Source organism: Acomys russatus, chromosome 22, assembly GCF_903995435.1.
Source record: "Acomys russatus chromosome 22, mAcoRus1.1, whole genome shotgun sequence".
Taxonomy (NCBI): Eukaryota; Metazoa; Chordata; class Mammalia; order Rodentia; family Muridae; genus Acomys; species Acomys russatus.
Genome location: NC_067158.1, coordinates 2,952,745 through 2,971,870, shown reverse-complemented (window position 1 = coordinate 2,971,870; position 19,126 = coordinate 2,952,745). Strand labels below are relative to the sequence as shown.

Here is a 19,126-nt window from a genome sequence, read left to right as displayed (position 1 = left end):
TGTGTCCCTTAAGATGAAAAATTTCTTTATGTATAATAATATAAAACATGTTACTGGCATACCTCACAACCCCACAAGACAAACAGTTGTGGAAAGAGCTAATCGTACCTTAAAAGAAATGCTTATTAAACAAAAGGGAAGGGTAAAGACACCCCGGGACCGATTAAATAATGCTTTGTTGACTCTAAATTTTCTTAATGTGCATGATAAAGGGACGTCAGCTGCAGAGAGACATTGGGTGATAGAAAAAACTGAGGAGTTGGGACAACCAATATTCTACAAGGACTTGTCAAGTATGAAATGGAAACCTGTGGTAGATTTGAGATGGGGTCGTGGGTATGCGTATGTTTCCACAGGAAATGAAAAAATATGGCTACCAACTAAACTTATAAAGATTAGATCTGACCATATAGCAAGTGAGTCTTAAGAGCTACCTGGTCCTTAACAACTTGACATTGTTTCTTACAGCTTGGAGAACTAATGCCCTCTTCTGTCCTGTTGGTGTATATGCAGGTAGAGCCCTGTATTTACAAAAAACAGGACAAGGCTGTAGACAAAGCAGGCAGCGTGGGTGATTTAACCTCAAAAGCATGCCTCTGGCATCTTGAGCAAGGTGCCTCAACTGATGTTTCCTTGAAAAATTACACATGTACTAACATCCGTATTAATGATTTCAAAAGTCTGCTTACTTTCAGAACAAAAAACAGGACAATTATGAAGATCGAACTTCTGCCACTGACACTACTGCTTCTTCCCGAATTTGCATGCATATTAACAATAAATTGGCTAGCCAAAAGGATCAATCCCAAAAGGACTGGACAAAAACAGCTAGCTTTTCCAGCACTTGGCCAATATATTATTTTTCTAGGGTACCCAAAAAAGATTTTTCTCTGAAACAACATAAAGTAATTTTGAAAACACAACGCCCCCATTCCCAGTAGGTGGAGTGGGTGTTTTTGGTGGGTTACCAATGCTCATCTTTGCCTAACGGGGTTAGTTACAATTAATAAACGTTCATTTGGGGGTTTCTTTCTTCTATCTTTCTTTCTCTCTTACTTTCTATCCCTTTTAATATTAAGGGAAAGGGGGGAAGGAAGGGAGGACACATGTTTGTAGACTAAAAGTAGATTATTGAATCAACTAACTTCAAAAATCTTACATTGGTATTGTAGATTGAAGAAAATTTAAGACTTTTGATTGATGGAAATTTAAGACTTCAACTTTTGCTTCATTAATAAAAATTTAAATTGTATATTGTCATTCATTTTTGCCTTATGTATTGTATGTTATATGTTGACAAAATATTATATATTGTATGTTAGAAACTTAAGTTCATTTTATTCAATGTTTATTTAATGTATTATTCATGTACCACTAATGTCTTAGGAAAAACTGTTCAGAAAGATTGGGAATAAAAGTTGATATTTAGTTACAAAGAAATCCTACTAGATACTAACTTACTTTGTCATAGAACAGGTTTGTTTAATTTCTTGTATATGTCTCCAAAGAAATAGTAGCTAACTGTAGGAATAGATAGAGTTGGTTTTCAAACTCTTCAGAGATCCACAGAATATGGCATTTAAGGATGAGGGCTTTCCTGACAGAGAGAGACATCCACTCCTGGCCGCTTCTCCATTTCCATCACTGAAGATGGGGGCTTCAAGAGACGCAGGTGACAAAATGGTCACTGGACAGAGAAAATGCTCTTATCTCTACTACTGATGACAGGCTGACTGGCTGCAATGATCAACAGTGATGCTGGAAAGTTGACTGTCCAGCTTTGAAGAGACTAGATGGACCAGACCATCAGATTTCCTGCTTCAAAAAGCAGTTTGTTGGATGTTTTGGGCCGATAAGGCTGAAGACTGATTGCCCCAATGAAGGAGAGACTTCGGTGACTATCCAGGTGGTCTGTTCTCTCTGTCCTATGCAACTTGGAAGTTGCCTGCCAGCACGTGCTTTTTTTTTTTTTCCTTCTTTTCTTTTTTTTTTTTCTTAATTTATTCTTGTTACATCTCAATGTTTATCCCATCCCTTGTATCCTCCCATTCCTCCCCCCCATTTTCCCATTATTCCCCTCCCCTATGACTGTTCCTGAGGGGGATTACGTCCCCCTATATATTCTCATAGGGTATCAAGTCTCTTCTTGGCTAGCCAGAACATGGAAACAGCCTAAGTGTCCCTCAGTAGAAGAGTGGATAAAGAAACTGTGGTACATATACACTATGGAATACTACTCAGCTATTAAAAACAAGGAATTCCCGAAATTTGTGGATAAATGGATTGAGCTAGAAATGATCATAATGAGTGAGTTAACCCAGAAGCAGAAAGAATCAAATGGTATATACTCACTTATATCTGCATACTAGCCCAAGGGGCATGTCCCACAAAAGCCTTCACTTACCAGGAAACTGGGACAGAGGGGAAGGCATCCTATTGGGACTCTAAATGAGAGACGCATGGGAGAACAGCAAAATAAAAGGATCCAGAGGGTCCTAGAAATCTACAAGTAGAACAATATGATAGGCGGATTTGGGCCCAGGGGTCCCGCTCAAACTAAGGCACGTGCTTTATTAGATAGATTTTCCTTCTTGGGTCTCTGATGGGATTGAAGACTAGATAGCCACGGTGTTACTAGAAGCTTTAGTTTAAGAATTAAAAACACATTTATAGATGGATAATTGCAATTTCTCATGGGAAAAAAAAAAGACTCTCTTTGGTAGAATAGTAGAATATTTTTTCTCAGGTTAACAAGTATAAAAGGACTTGGTTATGTACTTGATACCTGATGATTATGTATATATGTATATGTGTGTTTATAGTTCTTAATTTTTTTAAAGAGAAGGGGGATGTGTGGGAAGGAGTAAGCTTTGTCACAGGTGGGAGCAGTCTTGGCGGGCTTTACCCTTGGGGCACCCCATGAATACCTTGTGACAGACTGAGTGGAGCCATCCTGGGTCTGGAATTCAGGAAGCAGACCTGGGAACCCCACCTGGACTACTGTCTTTCTAATGGACCCTCACTGGGAGAAGGAGCCGGTCCTTCCCACGTGACTGAAGGAGTTGGGGAAGAGAGAATAACAAAGTCGGCTGCAGAGAGAGCGTGCAGGGGCAGCGGACAAGCTGGATCAGCACGCCGGCCAGAGAGACACCTAAGGATCCGTCCTGTGGAATGGCTACCGGAAGGTTCACTCTTTCATCCCTTTAACCTTTTTCCTTCTTGTATAAGCTAGTTGGGTTACATAATAAAGTTTAATTGCTAAGAAACAGAGTCAACACACTGTCAACAGAACAAAATGACAGCCTACAGATTCAGAAAAGATCTTCACCAACCTGTCATCTATCAAAGGGCTAATATCCAAAATAAATAAAGAACTCAAGAAATTAAATGCTACCAAACCAAATAATCCAATTAAAAAATGGATTACAGGACTAAACAGAGAATGCTCAACAGAGGAATATTGAATGGCTGAGAAACACTTAAAGAAATGCTCACCATCTCTAGTTATCAGGGAAATGCAAATCAAAAGGGCTCTGAGATTCCATCTTAAACCTATCCAAATGGCTAAGATCAAAGACTCAGGTGACAGCACATGCTGGCGAGGATGTGGAGAAAGGGGAACACTCCTCCATTCCTGGTGGGAGTGCAAACTTGTACAATCACTTTGGAAATCAATCTGGTGTTTTCTCACCAAATTGGGAAGAACTCTACTTCAGGAACCAGACATACCATTACTGGGAATATACGCAAAAGATGTTCCACCATACAACAAGGACATTTGCTCAACTACTTTTATAGTAACTTTGTTCATAATAGCAAGAATCTGGAAACAACCTAGATGTCCCTTAACTGAAGAATGGATAAAGAAACTGGTACATCTACACAATGGAATACTACTCAGCTATTAAAAACAAGGAAACCTTGAAATTTGTAGGCAAATGTGTGGAACTGGAAAGGATAATCCTGAATGAGGTAACCCAGACCCAGAAAGACATGCATGGTATATACTCACTCATAAGCAGGTGTTAACCACATAATACAAGATAACTACACTACAACACAAAGACTGAAACATCAACCAAGGACCATGTTGTCTGCTCAGATGTACCAGCACAGTCTCCTTGTGGATCCCAAAATGGAGATTAGAAACTACTTCTGACATTCACTCTGGCCACCAAATTTAGATCACTTCTGTCTGGCAGGACGGCCTTGCCAGGCTGCAGCGGGAGAGGTTACAGGTAGTACAGATGAGATTTGATATCTGAGTTCAGATGTTAGGGGAGGAGGACTTCCCTTTCTGAGGACTAAGGGAGGGAGGGACAGAGGACGAAGGAGGGGGATCAGGAGGGAATGAGGGAGGAGGATACAATTGTAATGTGAAGAATTTAAACTGCAGAAAAAGAAGATAACTTATATTAACAATCCCACTGTATGGAAATAGCTCTGAAACTGGAAGAGACATGAAAGTCTAGGTATAGACAATGCTTCTTCTTGGCTCATCAGAACAAAACAGCTTCCAGGACACTTTCAAAGGAAGCTGCCAATCTCAATTGGTCCAGTACTTCTGACTATCCCACACAGGATGCTAGTTAAGCCTGGAATTTTCAAATTTAGAAACTGGGCCACAAATGCCATTTCTAGCTTTGTTAACCCTTTCTTCAAATTTATTTGGGCCCCTACAATAGTATTGTTCATCCCACATCAGCCAGAAAAAATCTTAAGAGAACGATACCTCATTTTCTTTAAGGGGAGTCAGGTAGGTTTTGGGTTGCTTTCTTGGACAATAGAAGGTTATTATCAAAGGAGTTAATTACAAATTATTATAGGTCTTATTGAGAGAGAAAACAAAGTTAAACCAGCGATGTTTCTCTTTTCCTTTTTCTTACATTCTTAGGTTTGGAGAAAGGGGTTGAAAAGGAAGAAGAGGGAATATATATGTATGTATGGAAGATAGAACAAAAAGTAGATTAGTGAATCTACTCCTCAACTTAATGCTTCAATTGTCACTTACAAGGATATTTTTAATACATTGGTATAGAATTTTTGTATATAGATGCAAAATAAGTTTAATTCTAGATACAGTGGTATAGAACTCAAATGTAAGAGTATATATATATATATTCCAATATGAGGTATGGTACTCATGTAACTCGATTATAATGCAAGTGTACTTCTGATGTTTTGAAAGTGCTATTAAAAGCTGTTTAGGATAAATAAGTTATACAAGTTAATTTTTAGTTGATTAAGTTATGGTCATGTCAATTGCTAGTCTACTTTTATAACAAGAATATACATCTTTGGTGCAGCAGATAGATATGGTTCTATAGAAGATAAGGTAGGATAGTTAGGTAAGGTCTTCAAAAACCCCAGAGACATGCAGAATATGGCATTTTAAAATGTTTTTATTATTTTAAGGGTTCACAGACAATGAGACAGGTTAACTCCTGGCAACATTCAGCCCACTTCAAAGACAACGATGCACATCAAAGAACCTCCTTATGGAGATGGCTTCAAATGTGACAAACAAGACACTGGGTAAAATTTCCGCATTTCTCCCACAGACAGAATTCTGCTATAAATGGGTAAGCTTGGATGCAGGCAGTCAACGGGCAAACTCTGCCAGGACCGGGTAAGCAAGTCCTCAATAGTTCCTACCTCCTAAATATGTCTGTCAGATGCATTGGGACAGAAGGCCAAGGATGATGCTCTAACAACATAGAGTTTTGGGTGACTATACAAGTGGCAAACTGTCTCTGTCACCTTCTCATTTTGAAAGTTACTAACCTACACCCCAGTAAACTCGGGCAACCAAATTACTCCTTAAGTCTCTGATGGAATTGATGACCAGGTAGCTTACTTTTACAATGAATCTTAGTTGTTTAGAGGTTAAGATATTTTTAGGTCTAGATAGGTGTTTTATGTTGATAATGACAATTATGTGATGGAGATTGATTTACATTGAGAAATTTAGATGCACCAAGGTAGAAAAGTCGTTTTCTTCAAGGAGGTCAAATACAAATAGCCAAAACACTAAGAGTGTAACATTTATGTAATTCTTGACTGTGTCATGGTTCTTCATGTTATAGGCAATCTATTGTATATATGTGTAATAATATAAATGAATATGTAAAAAAATAAAAATTTTAAAGATTAAAAAAAAGAAATTTAATATCTACACATAATAGTACCTGACTAGATACTGTTACCTGTAGAAACATTTCTTTAGAATCTGCTTTGAGAGCAGTAGAAGGTGGCTTGGAATGTTGTGCTTTTCAAATATTTTACAATAGAGGACCTCTTGGCAGTTATCCTAGGCTTGGATAACATACCTGTTGGTCTGAGACTGGAAGTAGGTCAAGTGAGAAAATATTTTCTAGAAAATATCTAGCTCAAACTATGTCGCTGTGATCATCTTGTAAACACATTAGCTTTAGCCTAGGGACATTTATGATTAAATGTTCCTGTGTATTGTTTAAAAAATAACAATCAGGTCATGCTGACCATTGCTTGAAAACTGATTGATTTTTGTTGTGTTTTGTTGTAGGTTATAGAACTTTTTGTATTTTTGTATTACTCTGTTGAGTTTTGAGTGCCCTAGTGATTACAAAGATGAAAAAAACATGGTGTAATTTATAATGAAAAAATTGAACTTCATTTCAGTAAAATACTGGTGTTGGCCAAAGGAGAAAAGAGGGCAAGCAAGTAACAGACATGAAAGAGCAAGCTAGAGTGAGATGGAAAATAGAAAGAGAGACAGATAGATGAGGAATGACAAGAGAGACAGGTAGATAGCTAGATGAGTAACAGCAAGCAGGAAAATTAGAAAGATGGGCAACAACAAGCAAGGAGATAGAAATCTGGGCAACAGGAAGCAAGGAGATAAAAGGATGGGTAACAGCAAGCAAAAAGTTAGCTAGTTAGTAAGTTAGTTAAATAGCAAGCAACTATGCGAGCAAGGAGCAAGGAGCAAGGAGCAAGGAGTCAGACAGACAGACAGCAAGACAGAGATGGAGACAGATAGAGAGCCAAAAGAAATGTTCTCCTAGGCTTTCAGACATTCTTCAGCTTGTATCACACATGCCCGAGTCTCCAAGTATTTCTTTTCCCTCCGCTCTTTAGCTCTTTAACTTCTACTCCACAGCTAGTCCTTCGGGCTAGTGGTTCAACCGACATTTAGTCTTCTTTAGCAGCTGTTTGCCACCTGTTCAATTCTCCCCACCTCTCTTCTCTCCTCTTCCCATTCCTGGAGCTGCTCTTGGGAAGTGGCAAAACTCTATCTCGATAAAACCAAATACATATTTTTAAAGAAAAAAAAAATAACCCAAACTATCATGTACAGCGATAGAAACATCATTGTCGAAAGGAAGGAAGGTCCAGGATACACCAAGACCAAGTTCTCAGCACAAAGGAGATTGCTTTTCCCCTGAGAAACAAAGGGCATGGAATAAGAGACAAACATAGGTGATATAAGATAAGAAAGAAGAGAAAGGGGACAAGGAAGATGGGGAAGGGATATTTGCTCCAAAAGACAAAGGACTGTCTCTGGATAGAGAGGTGACAGATGTAACCCATAGGCAAATGGTAGTCTATAAAGGGTAAGGGGAAGCCCATATTAGGATGAGTTGGTTAATTTTGATTAGGCATATTAATAAGGATAGTGAAAAGGAGGCAAGATGCAAGTCAGATTACAAAATATTACATTTAGTCACTATCTTTCCTTACCTGGGATGAAGTCTGTTCTTATTTAATACATCTGGAATAAATGATGGAATGAATACATGTGGTATACCTATAACAGTTTTTTTTCTTAATTAAGTCATTAAGTGGAAAGATTCTCTTTTCATATAGATCTTTTGAGGTGGGAAAATGCACTTTTATTCTGAGACACATCTGGTGACAGCTTATATATAAGACATGGGAGAAATGAAGTTCTTTCTTTGCCTCTGAAAGGAAAAATTTTTAATTAGCATTAAAGCAACCAGAACAGCAGAGCTCTCAGCTCTCTAACTCATAAGTGCAGGTCAGCAGGTATGCTAGCCCAAGGTCCCAGATGATAAGTCACAAAGAATGTGGAGCTAAAAGACAAAGGCCTATTGAGTGTTCCAGGGACCGGCTGGCCGTAAAAGATAGGGAGGGTACACAAGGACATATTCCTGAGAGAAATAGGTACCGAGCATGGTCGAGTGAGTAATGAGCCAAGACCCCTCATCTGATCTTATGGTGTTTGCTTAATCCCCCCTTGAGGCCCACACACAATGTTCCAGGTTTGAGTTTAACCAGATGTGTCGTTAGCTCAGATAAACATCTACCCTCGGGTTCCGAGAAGAACAGGAACCAAGGAATGTTCCGTGTGATTAAGTCTGACCTTACCCCAGATCTGCCTACGCAATTTGCTGATGTTCAAATGTTTGAAACAACCAGTCGTGTGTGGCCGCACCAAAACTTCCCGCTCACCCCGACCTTTGTCCATATAAACACCAAACTCCTGGGCTTCTGGGTCGACCCCTCTGTCTCCTGTGTGAGATATGTGTCGATCCAGAGCTCCGCCAATAAACTACCTCATGTGTTTACAACAAGATGGTCGTTTGTGTGTTTTTGGGTGCGCACCATCCTGAAGCTTGAGTGAGGGTCTCCCTTTGGGGGTCTTTCACCTCCTTGCCCTCACTCTCACTGGCAAAGTCATTCATTCACTAGCTTATCGTCTGCTCTTCCAGGAAACTGTCATATATTGAAGACCACTTGAGAACACCTAGGCTTTGGGATGGAAAAACTACTGGAGTTTTAGACTTTCCAGTGGACTAGCTGGAGCACAGTCTGTAAACCATTCTAATGATTTCCATTTCTATCCCTCTATATAAGCTCATTCTATGAAGAAGGATTAATTTCCTTAGTCAAAGACAGAAAAGGTATTATTTCAGAAACTGAGAGTGTGTGTACTATTCTGCCAAGTGTGGAAAGAATACTCCATCAGGTGAGATAAACCATATCATGTATGTTCATTTAAAGAACCCTGACAAATACAAATGTAACCAGAAGTGGTTCTAGGATAACAGAAATATAAAGATGATTTTTAAAAAGTATCTGTAATAGGCTTTCCAATTTGTCAATACTCACAGTTACCAAACTGTCCTCAATTACTGATACCTCTCCTAGAAGCCCAGAGAGTAGTAAAAGCCCATTGTCTCAACTATTTTACAAACTTATGGAGACCAGTGGATTTCATTATTCTGACTCATCAGTTTTAACAGGCAAAGGATTTGGTAATTCTGTATATAAAATAATTGACAATTTGTGAATAAGTAAGGAAGAATGATGATGCTGGTTGGTTGCTCTTGGTATCTATGAAAAAGTAATGAAGGAAAAGAATGAGTTCAGTGCTAAAATTAACCAACTTCTAGCATTTCAGACTACGGTGAGCAACAATGCACTCAGTCATTATACTGACCAGTTCCAGATGGGTATAAACAATCTACAGGTTTCTAAGAGGGCCAAGAAGAGGATCTTCTCTCCATAGGCCATAGAGCTCAAATTGCAAAAATTAAAATGAAGCCTTCATTATAATGCTGGGTGAATTACAATGAAAATTCAAGACCCAGCTTGCAGGGGGGATATGGGGTGTCACCAATTTAAAAAAGGGTATTGACTTTTAAAGAATTGGATCCCATAAATTAGGATGAAGGTATTGGGGTGGGGGGCTACTGAGGCAGAGAATTTTGAACTCTCGGATTTTCAATAGTTTATCTTATCTGATGGAGTATACTTTCCACACCTGGCAAAATATATACACACCCTCTCAGCTTCTGAAATAATGCCTTTTCTGTCTTTGACTAAGGAAATTAATCCTTCTTCATTGAGTGCCAAACCAACAGTGAGTTTCTTTTAAGGAAATGCCAAACAAAGCAATACTAATGCTCACAAAGGCCTGCTAATAGTTGCTTCTAGGGCTATAACCAGAATTAAGACCAAGCCAACTCCTAGTGGGAGAATAGAAAGTATAGCATGCTGTAACATGAAAGAGCCACATGAATTTCTCAAGCCATTTGAGCAGAAGGTTAGTGAATATAGGTGGGAATGGATATTAAGGGTGTGGGATAATGATGGAAGAAACAAAACTGGGTCAGGCTGAGTTTGTTGATATGGAACCTCTGAATGGAGATTCTAGTTTAAATATGGAAGCTTATTCAGTCAAAAAAGAAAGTATCTTAAGTTTGTTTCAATGGTTGACTGAAGAATAGATGGGCAATGGAAAAGAAGTTGAAAATACTTAATACCTCTGACTGGTGTTAGTGGAGAGATTTTAAGGCTTAGAGAAATTGCAATGTTGGTGTTGGTACACTGTGTGAAACATAATCCATCACAATGGGATGCCTAGAAGACATACCCCTCACTGATCTTATATGAAACTAAATGGTGAGAGGGGCACCAGTACATCTGAAAAAGTTTGTCACATTTTTTTATGTGCCAGACCTTAATGTCAGAGATGCTTCTTTTCAGTTGGATGAACTAGATGCAATGGTTCTTATTAAGCTCCAAGGTTAGCATGGGACTTGTGGCAGCACAGAATCTCCAAAGGTAAGGTCATGGTTATTCTAATGAACAGCATATACAAAGCAAAGACTATAATGGCCTAACATGTAACAGCACCAACAAAGTGAATTTTGTGGTAACATAACTCATATGGATCTATAGTACTGCCTAAACAATCATGGTGTTTCCTGGAATGAAATAGATGAGAAGCCTACTGTAGTTTTATTTGATGTATACAAAAAGAAAATGTATCAAATCAATGAAGGAAAGACTCCATTGGATCACAATAAAAGGGATTTTCAGCCCATGAGCCAATATCCAGGTTTGAGCCAGTTTGCAGACCCAGATCCCCTGAATGAAGGGCTGGCCAGATACCCATGAGGAAGGGCCTTGATAAAATACATAAGATTTTTAATGTTAGCCTTTTTCCTGTCCTTGCCCCCAGAGAGACCTATGAGGCCTTTACAAGGGTAACTGTACATTGGGTAAAAGGAAATAATCAGACTTTACAAGGATACCATTTCAGAATTGACATTGATTCTGGAAGACCCCATGAAGTATTATGTCCCCCTGCTTAAAGTAGAGTCTTATGAAGGTCAAATGATAATAGATTTTTAGCTGAAGTTTGACTTGTAGTAGGTTCAACTGGTCTTCAAAATTACCCAATAGTTATTTCCTAAGTCTCAGAATATATAATCGAGGTAGATATGCTTAAAGTTTGCAAAATTCCCGTGTTTGTTCCCCGACTTGTGGAATGAGTGTTATTATGCTTATAAAGGCAAAATAGAAGCTATTAAAGTTGGCTCTACCAAGAAAAATAGTGATTCAAAGACAATGATGTTTCCTAGGAGGAACTGCAGAATTAGTGCCACCATCAAGGACTTAAAATGGAAGGAGTTTCCCTTTAACTCTCCTATCTGGCCAGTGTCGAAGACAGAAGGATCATGGAGAATGACCACTGACCATGAAAAAATTAAGTAAGTAATGACTCCAGTTGTAGCAGCTGTGCCACATGTTTTATCCTTACTTGGCCAGATTAACACATTTCCTGGAGCATGGAACCTTCTTTTCAATATTCATCCATAGTACAACCAACATAACTTAATTTCACTTGGTAAAGCCAGCAGTATACCTTTACTGTATACCTTATACAGTGTACAGTATACCCTATAACTCTTTAGCCCTGTACCATAACTTAGTTTGCCTGTTCCACAAAATATCACATTATGCCAATACATGAACCACATAACGCTGATTGTACCAAGTTAGCAGGAGCTTTCAATCTTTTTGGACTTGGTAACACATATTCTCATTGAAGGATGGGAAATAAACTGAACCAAAATCCAAGAACCTTTTACTTCAGTGCAGTTTTTTAGGAGGGCAATGGTATGGAACATAAAGAGATATTTCTTCTAAGGTAAAGAGTAAGTTATTTCTTCTGCCCCCTGCCCACCCACCATGAAGAAAGAAGTAAAATGTCTACTAGACCAATATAGATTCCAGGAATAGTACATTCCTCACCTTGGTATTTTACACCAGCCCATATACCAAGTAACTCAGAAAGCTGCTAGGTTTGTATGGGGCTCTTCAATAGCTCTGGGCTCCTGTGTCTCATTTAAGTGCTAATCAAAGGGTAAATTTAGCATAGGAGTTGAACCATCAGATAGATAGGATGGCCCATTTTGTGGAGAGTCAGCTTCTATCTATAGGGATCCCTGTTGTAACCCAATGAGCCCCTGAAAACAGTGCTTATGACTACATAGATGGAGGTTACGCATGGGCTTAACAACATGGACTTCAACTAACCAAGCCTGACCTGGCTACAGCTGTTGCTGAGTGCCAACTGCAAACCAATACTGAGCTCCAAATATGGCACTATTCCAAAAGGTGATCTTCCAGTGACCTGGTGGCAGATTAACTACATTTCCTTTGTGGAAAGAAAAACACTTTGTCCTCACTAAGGTAGATACTTAATCTGGTTATGGATTTCTCTTTCCTTCACACAGTGCTTCTTTCGAAACTACCATGTGTAATTACAGAACACCATATTCACAATCATGGCATTCCATGCACTATTACTTCTAACCAAGGAGCTTATTATACAGTGAAAGAAATGCAACAATGGGCCCAGAGTTATAAAATGCATGTTTTTCACCATTCTGAAGCAGCTCACCCAATTAAAATTTGGAATGACCTTTTGAAGTCATAGTCATAGTACTAATTATATGGCAGCAATCCAGAGGTCTGGGAAGGGGTTCTCCAGAATGCAATATATATTATGAATCACTGTCCATGGATATGGTTATCCCATAGCCAGGATCCAAGAATATGTAAATTAAGGTGTGAAAGGCAGAGTGTTTCTACTTCCTATGACCCCAGCGCCCTACTATGAAAAGTGTTGCTTCTTATACTGGACCTTGGTTTCTCCCTGCCTAGAAATTTTGGTTCCAGTGGTAGAAACAATCCTGATGGAGATACAACAAGCATTCTATTGATCTGGGAGCTCAGATATTCCTCTGGCAAATTTGGTCTTCTGATGTCTTTAAGACAACAGGCTAATAAAAGAATAATAGGGTTAAGGAGGTTGTTGGTCCAGATTATCAATGGGAAATTGGACTTCTTCTCCACAATGGAGCTAAGAAAGACTATGTACAGGGTGCAAGAGACTCTTTTGAGAAATTATTCTCAACTTGTGGGGCATGAGCCATTTGGGCATGAAATAAGCCTTTTACAGGGTCACCTAATGCCACCAGGAAATCCAGATATTAACATTATTATTCATAACAGTAGTAATGAAAATAATTTTATAGTTGGGGCTTACCACAACAAGAGAAACTATATTCAAAGATCACAACATTAGGAAGGTTAATAAACACTTTTTTGGAGTTTCTTTTGGTGCTACCATATCCTGTGATTAGGTAAAAGGGAACATACAACAGCCTACTCCAGACAGGATGACAAAAGGTGGATCCTTCTGAAATAAACATATAGGTCACTCCTCAGAAAAAGATCTAAAATCTTCTGATGTGTCTCCCAAAGGAGAAAATACAGAATGGGGAGTAGAGAGAGGTAGTTACAAATACCAGCTAAGACCACTTGCTTAACAAGTATTATGGTTAACATGAGAGTTTCTGTCATATTTTGTTCATAATGTGTTAGTCCAGGCATTTGTTTTTTCCTCCATATCTTTAATTTATCATGTGGTATGACATCAGTTAGGAAAATATCACTGATCATCACATTTAAGTTTGAGATATGAAACAGTGTCCCTCAAGGGACATTATCACTTACTCTAAAATTTATAATGTATTTGCAGTTGTGCATAAGATTTTTATATTGTATTAGGTGTAACTGTAACTTGGTCATTGCTTTCATTTGGAAACTAAGTGTAACATAAGGAGATGTGATTGTGTGTCAAGTTGACAAGAGGCGGACTTGTGGTGGCTATTCTTGTTTCTCAACAGGAGCACCTCTGGAATTAACTAAAACACACATCTGGGTAAATCTGTGAGGGATTTTAAATTAAATTATCTGAAGTAGGAAGATCTGTCTTTGATCTGTATCTTTTGAGGTGGTATGATGTACCTTTATTCTGGGACACACCTGGAGACTGCCTACATAAAGGATACGGCAGAGAAAAGCTCTTTGCCTGCTCTTCACCTGCTTGTCCTCACTCCTACTGGCAAGGTATGATTTTAGGGCTGACCACTTGATATTAGATAACCTTTTCTTTTTCTTTTTTTTAAAGAGCTTTCAGGGTTGCGTTTATTTATAATACTTTCCCACATAACAGATCACATTAAGAATCCTAATTTTCTTTTAAAAATATATATATTTTATTAATTTATTCATGTTACTTCTCAATGGCTATCTCATCCCTTGTATCCTCCCATTCCTCCCTCTCTCCCATTTTTCCCTTACTCCCCTCCCCTATGACTGTGAGGAAACCCAGAAGCAGAAAGACTTAAATGGTATATACTCACTTATATCTGCACACTAGCCCAAGGGGCATGTCCCATGATAGTCTTCATTTACCAGGAAAGTGGGACAGAGGGGAGGACATCCTATTGGGACTCTAGGTGAGAGAAGCAAAGGAGAATGGCAAAATAGAAGGATCCAGAGGGGCCTAGAAACCTACAAGAAGAACATTATGATGGGCAGATTTGGGTGCAGGGGTCCTGTTCAAACTATAGCACCAGCCAAGACATTACATGCAGTAAAATTCAAACCCCTACCCATATCTAGCCAATGGACAGGACATTCTCCACAGTTGAGTGGAGAGTGGGGATTGGCTTTCACTGGAACTCTAGTGTCCCATATTTGACCGTGTCCTCTGGATGGGGAGATAACCTTTTCTTAAACACACACACACACACACATATATACATATATATGTATATATATATATATATAATTGCATTGTAAATATCACTATATTTAGAGGTCCTAAATATAAAAGTTCATGCCTTCTACTGGGGCGAAGGCCAGAGATAATTGATGGGTTCTAGATGATGACAGTATAATACCAGTAAAAATTTGGAAGCCTGGATCAATCATAGCACAGGAAACATCATAAAACTTATCTGCGAACAGTTCATTCTGTCACCCTCTAATTATATAGCATTCCCATGACTGATAGGCAGACACTGGGCTGTATTTTTCAACATCTCACTTAACAAAGCAAGCAGCATCTGTGAAATACAGAGTCTAACTGGAAAGATATCAAAAACACTTGAGGAAGAGAAGCATGTAGAATCTTGGCTCTCACTTAACACAGGTGCTGGACTGAGACAAGATAGCTTGGGTGTTAGAGTATACAGTTGCTTACTTCTTTCCCTGCTCTAATTTCTAACCTGAAAAATAATGCAGTAGTCAGCATAAGTTCTGGAAATGTCCAGAAGCAGAAAGAATATTTCTTCTTTTTTTAGTAACATTGCTTAAGGAAACTGCACTGGATTTCACACAATTTTCTCATGCCTCCATTCATTAAAAGCAAATCCATGCTCCACTAAAATCTTCTACAAACAATATATGTACATTGTGAGAGCTTCTGTATCTGTCAATTTTAACTTTTAAAGTTCATTACATTATTGATTGAAAGAGAAGCACAGTTGTACATACCAGCATATGTTTTCTACTTATTAAAGCACTGGTCATTTTATTCTTCCTTAATCTGTTTTGTTGCCTGACTCTATGCATGTTTCAGGACATGAGCAAATGACTGTGTCATCCAAGGGCACTGTACAAGATTCTCTGTGGGCATGGCAGGGGGGTGCTTCATGCTCTGCTGCAGATGCATCGATCATGAGAGAGCAAATGAGGTTTCTACAAAAGTCCTACTTAGCTAAAGAAATTGAAAACTTTTGCTTTCTGTTTCTCTGAGAAAATAATGAAACATACAAAATATTTGAAATTATTATGATTTGAGCAAATTAAAACAGCTATCGGATATCAGCTCTGGCATCCTTTATCAAATATTGAGTTAGTGTGTGTGATGATCTATACATGGAAAAGTGTCTTTTTCCCCACAGAGAAGATTAAGCATGAGATTCCTTTCTTCATTTCTTTGAAATAGCTTTAAAAATAATCATAAATTGCCCTACCACCGATAGGTAATCTTTAAATGCTTACATCTTCTTGCCCTGTTCTGTACACTGTGCATTCTTATTCTTCTTCTTCTTCTTCTTATTATTATTATTATTAATTTTTAATCTAAATAATTTGTTCAGATTACAACCTGGTTTTTATCCCCTCACTTGTATCTTCCCATTACCCCTCCCTCCCTCTTTCTCCCTATTCCCCTCCCCTAGGCCTGTGAAAGAAGGGGACCTCCTTTCCCACCATATGATCACAGCCTATCAGGTCTCATCCTGGTAGCCTGCTTTCCCTTCCTCTGAGTGCCATCAGATCTCCCCACCAAGGGGAAGTGGTCAAATAGGCAACACCAGTGTTCAAGTCAGAGTCAGTCCCTGTTCTCCAGATCTGAATAGGGGGTCTAGGTTTACAACATGCATTGTCCTTGGTTGGTACAGTAGCTTGTGGAGGCCCCCTGGGTCCAGATCCATCACCTGAGATGGTCTTCATGTAGGATTTCAGAGCTCTCTGGGACCTTCTATCTCCCCAATCTTCCATACCTCTCTCATCTGGATTCCCAATAGCAAGTCTCAGCATTTGTCCCAATGCCCCCGTGAGTGAAGACTCTCCGAGGACATCCATGTTGGGCTAGTCTCCAGTTATATGTGAGTATATACTATGTGTATCTTTCTGGGTCTGGGTTAACTGACTCAGGATGATCATTTCTAGTTCCATTCATTTGCCAGCAAATTTAAAAGATTTCCTTGTTTTCAATAGCAGAGTTGTATTCCATAGCATAAATGTACCACAGATTCTTTCTCCATTCTTCAACTGAGGAACATCTAGGTTGTTTCCAGATGCTGGCTATTACTAATAAGGCTTCTATAAACATAGTTGAGCAAATGTGCTTGTTGTGTGATGGAGCATCTTCTAGGTATATTCAAAGGAGTAGAATCGCTAAGTGTTGACGTAGCCTTATTCCCACTTTCCTGAGAAAGCACCAGATTGATTTCCAAAGTAGTTGTACAAACTTGCACTACCACCAGCGATGGCAGTTCTCTACTTTCTTCGCATCCTTGTCATCGTGTTCTGTCACTTTGAGCTTTTGATCTTAGCTGTTTTGATAAGATGGAATCTCAGAATCAATTTGATTTGAATTTCCCCAATGACTAAGGAAATTGAAATTTCTCTAACTATTTTTTGGCCATTTGATAGTATTCTGTTGAGAATTCTCTGTTTAGGTCTGTACCCCTTTTTAAATTGGATTATTTGGTTTGGTGGTATTTAATTTCTTGAGTTTTTTGTACGTCTTGGATATTAGACCTCTGTTGAATGTAGGGTTAGTGAAGATCTTTCCCCAATGTGTAGGCTCTCATTTTGTTTTAAAGACAGTGTCCTTTGTTCTACAGAAACTTTTCAGTTTCATGAGGTACCATTTATTAATTGATGATCTTAGACCTTGAGCTGTTGGTGTTCTGTTCAGGAAGTTGTTTCCCATGGCAATGAATTCAAGACTCTTCTCTACATTCTCTTCTTTTAGACTTAATGCTTCTGGTTTGATGCCAAGGTCATTGATACCCTTGTACTTGAGTTTTCTGCAGCATGCTAAATATAGATCTATTACCATTTTTCTACATGTAAACATCCAGTTAGACTAACACCATTTGCTGAATATGCTATTTTCTTTCTATTGTATGGTTTTGGCTTCTTTGTGAAAAATCAAGTGTCTGCAGGTGTAAGGTTTTATTTGTGGGTCTTCAATTCAATTCTGTTGATCCACCAGTCTGTTCCTAAGCTATTGCCATGCCATTTTTATTACTGTTGCTCTGTAGCACATATTGATATCAGGAATGGAGATAGGCCCAGAATATCTTTTATTGTACAGGATTATTTTGATTATTCTGTTTTTTTTTTCCATATGAAATTGAGAATTGGTCTTTCAATGTCTGTAAACAATTGTGTGGGTATTTTGATGGGAATTACATGTAAGTTGTTTTCTTTAATTTGAGATCCTTCTGTTAAGAATTCTTTGTACTATTCTATTTGTTTCTAATTTATTGATTTCAGGCCTAAGTTTGATAATTTTCTGCTCTTTACTCCTCTTAGGTGTTTTTGCATTTTTGTTCTTGTTGTTGTTCCAAAGCCTTCAAATTTGCTATTAGGTTCTTTATTAAGGTACTCAGTGCTATGATTTTTCCTCTTTGCACTGCTTATATGTCCCATAGTTAGGGTATGCTGTGTCTTCATTTTCATTGAATTCCACAAATTTTTCTATTTCTTTTTTGACCTGGTGGTTATTGTGTTGGAATTGTTTAGTTTCCATGAGTTTGTAGGCTTTCTTTCGTTTCTGTTGTTGTTATTGAAGTCCTTCTTTAATTCATAGTGTCCTGATGAGCTATAAGGGGTTATTTAAATTTCCTTGTATATGCTGAGACTTGCTTTCAAGCAATGATCAATTTTGTGAAAGTTTCCATAAAGTGCTCAAAAGTTACATTCCTTTGTATTTGGGTCAAATTTCTATGAAAATCTGTTAGGTCCATTTGAGTCATAACATTTGTTAGTTCCATTATTTTTCTGTTTAGTCTCTCTCTGGATACTCTGCCCATTAGTGAAAGTAGGGAATAAAAGTCTTCCACTATTAATATATAGGGTTCAATGTATAATTTAAACTTTAGTTATATTTATTCTCTAAATGTGGGTGTTCTTGCATTTGGGACATAGATATTCATGATTGGGATGTAATCTTGGTGGATTTTTCCTCTGATTAGTATGAAGTATGCATCTCCATTCCCCTTGATTAATTTGAAGTCTATTTTATTAGATATTAGGATGGCTACTCCAGTTTGTGTCTTGGGCCCATTTGCTTAGAAAATCTTTTTCCATTCTTTTACTCTGAGCTGATATCTATCTTTGTTGCTGAGGTATATTTCTTGTATGCAGGAGAATAAAGGATGCTAATCTCCTATATATTTTGATAGTCAGTGTGCTTTTGTTTGAGAATTAAGTACATTGATGTTGAGAAATA

At 38.3% G+C, this 19,126-nt stretch overlaps 1 pseudogene; it reads right to left on the bottom strand.

Moving 5' to 3' along the window:
- The window catches only part of LOC127205501 (heterogeneous nuclear ribonucleoprotein A/B-like), a 30,981-nt pseudogene extending 14,238 nt beyond the window's left edge, over positions 1-16,743 (bottom strand).
- Between the last annotated feature and the right edge of the window lie 2,383 nt (positions 16,744-19,126).